General features: G+C 25.2%; 1 long non-coding RNA gene across 1 annotated transcript; it reads right to left on the bottom strand.

The window, feature by feature from the left end:
• Nucleotides 1-3,850: 3,850 nt before the first annotated feature.
• Nucleotides 3,851-4,894, bottom strand: LOC131642146 (uncharacterized). Its single transcript, XR_009295797.1, has 4 exons — nt 4,530-4,894; nt 4,296-4,376; nt 4,142-4,219; nt 3,851-4,048 (listed from the first exon to the last, which is right to left on the bottom strand). It is a non-coding gene; the product is annotated as an uncharacterized LOC131642146 (long non-coding RNA).
• Between the last annotated feature and the right edge of the window lie 253 nt (nt 4,895-5,147).

Here is a 5,147-nt window from a genome sequence, read left to right on the forward strand (position 1 = left end):
ATATTTACTAGTAAGAAACCCGTGCTATCGCACGGGTCCCGTCTGAATTCACATTACATGTATCAATTATACATTTAAAAAGGTAAATTGTATAGATAAGTAAATAGTTTAAAGATAGAGGTATATCGCAGATACGTTCACATCTACCAGCAAATTCAAATGAGTTAATTCTAAAAATTTATTAAATCTATTTTAGATATTAGTCTATTTTTCCAAACCTAAAATATATGACAACTCTCCGTCAAATTTTCAATTTATAAATTTTACAAATCTAAAATATAGAACAATACCCGTCAAAATTTTTAATAAATTATGTAACTCATGCAAATTCAATACGAAGATTAAAATCAAACGTATAACCTAATCTTCAATAACAATATTCATAATAGCAAAAAATCATATATAAATTTATTGTAAAATTTTGTAAATAAAAATATAAATTAAAAAAATCAAAAAATATCATCACTTTTATATTAAAACGTAATAAAGGATCAAAACTTTTTAAATTTAAAGTAGACAGACTATTTTCGTCAGTCAAATAAAATTGAAGATTAAAATTGAAAAAAAAATGAAAAAATTAACTACCCGTGTGGTCGCGCAATGTCATTCTAAATAAGGATATTAAAATAATTGTTTTATTATCATAATCAAAATATCAAATCACATGTTTATGACTCTATATTGGAAATTTAAAGAATTGCTCATGTTCATTATTGTCCAAAAAAAATCATAATAATTACAATTAATGTATATTATTTTCTACATTTTTATATAAAGACAAAATTTATTTTTGATGTATTGATAAGACTTTATGTTATGTGTACTATAATCAAATAAAATGATAATATATAATTGTAGAAATGTAAAATTAATAATTTTTCTTTTTCATGACAAAATTATGTATTTTCTATCATAATTGTATCATATTCTTTTATCAAAAATAAATATTTATATCATTTTTTTTAGTATAAATGATAATGTTTTATCATAAAAAAACACTAATATTTTTTGATAAATTGAACTTTTAACATAAATTATTATATTCTATTATATTTTGAATCATAGTTAATATATTACTAAAATTTTAAAAAGAAAATTTAAATAAATTTAATAATAACAACCACGTAAATTTTGAATACTAAAAATAAAACTATATTTAAAAAATTGTAAATCAGGTTTAATATTAAATTATATTTGCTTTTAGGGGTGTAAGCGGATCAGAAAAAACCAATTAAATCGACAATCCAAACCAAACCAAACCGAAATAAAACCGATTGTTTATGGTTTGGTTCTAAAACCGAACCGAACCAATAAAAACCGATGTGGTTTGGTTTGGTTCTCGGTTTTAGTTTTTAGGAACCGCCAAACCGATGAACCGAACCAATAGAAGTAATTACACTCTAAATTCTTTATTCCACCCTTCATTAAGCTCAAATTTTGTACCTTTCCAACCATTCTCCATCTTTATTTTACTTTCTTCCTTTAATCAAAACATGCATTTAGAACTAAACTCCAAAACATATAAAGTAAAAATCATAAGTCACAAAAATTTGCTTTCACTAAATTACTCTAGTTGTCTATCTCAAATGTTGCTCTCACTATCGCCACTATGATATGTTATGGTATCCTTTTTCGAGTTCAAATTCTCTTCGTTAATTTTCATATTTGTTTTTACCTTTCTGATTTCTTCTTCAACAAAACTCCTTCTAGTCTTGTTACACAATAGTTTTTTTTTGTGTATTTAAGGCGGAAACATGTTAATTAATGTGTGTTTTTCTGTGTTCTATTTGTTAAACTTTCAAATCTATCTCCAACATTTCGATGTCAAGATTCAACTTTTATAGTGAATTTTTTTCATTATTCAATGAAAGTATGTCATTGTTTCATATATGAATTTAAGCACAACTTGCAAGTTGTTTGAAAAATTAGAGCATGAAATAAACGACATGAAATGTATTATTTAAAAAAATAATAGTATAAAATATACCGAAAAATACAATATTGGAAAATACATTGATGAATATAATGTTTGAAAAAAATATTAAAAACCGATCAACCGAACCAACCCAAACCGAACCAAACCGATTAGTTTGGTTCGGTTCCATTTTTGAAAAATGTTAAAAACCGAACCAAACCAAACCGATGAAGATATTATTGGTTCGGACCTTTTTTTGACCAAAAACCGGTCCAAACCGATCCGATTACACCCCTATTTGCTTTTATTTAACAGATTTGTAACAAAAATAAGTAATATTAAATTAGAAGGAGATAAGTTTTTTTTTATATCATGTCATTTATACATGATATGATTTGCCCCGTTCATGATATTTTATAAATAAATTTATAAAAATCATTTTTAATTATTAATCATTTTTAAATAAATTTATAAAAATCATTTTTTATTTCTATATTAATAATTTTTTTTTATTATCATTATTTTATCTTGAAAACCGTTAACATATTTTTTCCATAAATATCATTTATCATATTTTTATCATGATTTCCATAAATATCATTTATCATTTTTTTATCATGATTACCCTTATAAAGTTAATTTGAAAAGATTTTATTTTCTTTTAGTAATTTTATAAGTTTAAAAAACATATAATTTTAATTAAGAAATTTTATATAGTATAAAAAATTATAAATGATAGTTTTCTTAGATGTAATTGTAAAAATAGTTAGTGAAGCGTTCTCTTGGGTCTACTTTGGCAAAATTCACTAATTCTTCATTAAAAAAATTATGATTATTTGGATAAAAAATAATAAGATGACACCCGAAAAAATACATAGAAACGTATGATTTATGGCACTAAATCATCAAAATTAAATTTAAAATAACTATCAATAAATTACTTTAACAATATAGTCCTAAGTCAACCCACCAAAATATTTTTAAAAAATTACAATAAAATATATAAATTAACCCGTTTAAATTAGAATACAAATTTTATTATAAAAAATTTCAACTTTGCATTTTTACTTTGGAACATAAATTACAATATGTAATTTAGTCGCATAAATTAGAATATAAATTAAACTATAATATCAAAATAAAAAAATTGTATAAAATATTTCTTAATTGATAGATCAAAACTATAAGTTTAAAATCCGTTACCGTAAAACTATTTATCATTTACTTAAACTTCTTAAAATAGATGAAGACACAAAATATTTACATTTTCAAACATGTTTAAAAAGATAATATTATTGTCTATGAAAATACAATTAAGCTGAATATGAGCAACACATGGAAAAAAACAGTTAATCTATCGACATAAATATAAAAAAATTAGAAGTTTATTTCATAATATTTCAAATGCAATATGAAACCTAAAAAAAAGATTGACTCTTGAACACACTCAATTCCATTCTTGCAACTATTCTCGATCACTATAATTCCAATGATGGTTTTCATCGGTACAATATATTTCATTCCAATGCTTCTGATTCTAAACTCCATTTTCTATTCAATCATACACAGAGATGCTGCTTGAATCCTTTTTCCGAATATGCAAAGTATCCGACAACATTTTCACCGAAAGACTTCCTACTTCAATCAAAATAATTCATAGTGTTTCTCAAACAATAATAATAGAAACTTGTAATAGGTTATGCACCAGTGCTATGAAATTAACCATCATTAGAAACCAAAAATCATGAAGATCATAAAAATGCATATATCATAAAAATGCAATTGTAAAAGTTTCAGGAAGATGAAACAGTTTAATGGCAAAAGTTATGCTTCAAAATGAACTGTTTCAATTAAATTCAATAGTTTAAAGATGATAATTCATGAAGATGAAATAGTTGAAATAGAACAATTTATATTTCAGTTGTGATAGTTTAAGGATATTGATTCAATTAAAGAAAGAAAAACCTTTCAAAATGATTCATTCGGAAAAAAAAAATGAAGACAACATATTTGCAGAAAAATACTCATGTGAATGTATACACAGATGACAAAGGAAATTTCATAGTCAAAGAAGCATTCCCACCTTAATTTAGCTTTTTTTCCCATAAAAGGCCACCAACCTATTATGAAGATCTGCAGCCAATTACCATGTTTCTTATCATTAAGAATTAAGTTACGACACCGAAGCAATTTAAATATAATATTTAAACAATGAAAAACATGTACCTCTGATTTTGCATCTCCAATTGAAGAATTCAAATACTAATATTAACTGTCAGTGAGTAGATGCAAAATAGAACAATACTGCAACAAATTTTAAACAACAAATGTCAGGGGATATGGAAACGAAAGAGCATACAGAAATTTTAAATTCTCGTACTTTGAACAATAGGTGTAAACCCAATAAATCATCCCGTAGCAAGAATCAACATAAATATATCAACTCAAATAAAGCCAAATCCTGAAACCAAAAAAGTTATATTAGAAAATTGGAAGTGAAAATTGAAAATTATAGAAATGCATAAGAGTCAGAAGTGGGTCACTGTATGAAAATCAATTCTGATTTGAAATGAAATGGAAAATCAAGGGAGTCCAAAACACAAAAAAGACCCACATAAACTTTCTTGTGACTTTCGTTGTTGCCGGAGCATCCACGACATGTTATGGCTTTGCCGGTGAAGTTGAGTGTTATGGCTTTTGGATCTGGAAACAGAAACAAACACCACAACTATATAAATTAGTATTGGTATGGAAAATAAAAAAAAAGAAGAAGAAGAAGGAGGGTTTTCACAGATTGTAAATTTTTTCAACTGGAGGTTGAAGGAAAAAAAATTGGACATTGAGAGGAGGAATGAAAATAAGATGAGAAAGATTAGTTGTTTGTATTCTCTAAACCCTCCCTTTCAGATCCCTAGCGTGTAAATAGCGTGTAAATGTGAAAAATTGTTATTAATACTCATTTATTTGTAATTGCTTGGAACATGTAAAGTTAGTCTGGATGATAGCAATAACATAGGTAATGACAGAAAATTTTAATAATGCGTAGAACAATAAAACACAGCTATTGGAAATCCTAATCATCTAATGGAATAATTTATAATTAAAATAAATAAAAATGGTTGGAATAAGTTTGGTGTTGACACCTCAGCGGCATTTATTGTCAAATCAATATAAATCAAGGATTGTCTAATTAGTCCATTTTAACCCTGAAATTAGAACAGTTTAAGCTTAT

The sequence above is a fragment of the Vicia villosa genome, unplaced genomic scaffold (genome assembly GCF_029867415.1).
Source record: "Vicia villosa cultivar HV-30 ecotype Madison, WI unplaced genomic scaffold, Vvil1.0 ctg.004558F_1_1, whole genome shotgun sequence".
Taxonomy (NCBI): domain Eukaryota; kingdom Viridiplantae; phylum Streptophyta; class Magnoliopsida; order Fabales; family Fabaceae; genus Vicia; species Vicia villosa.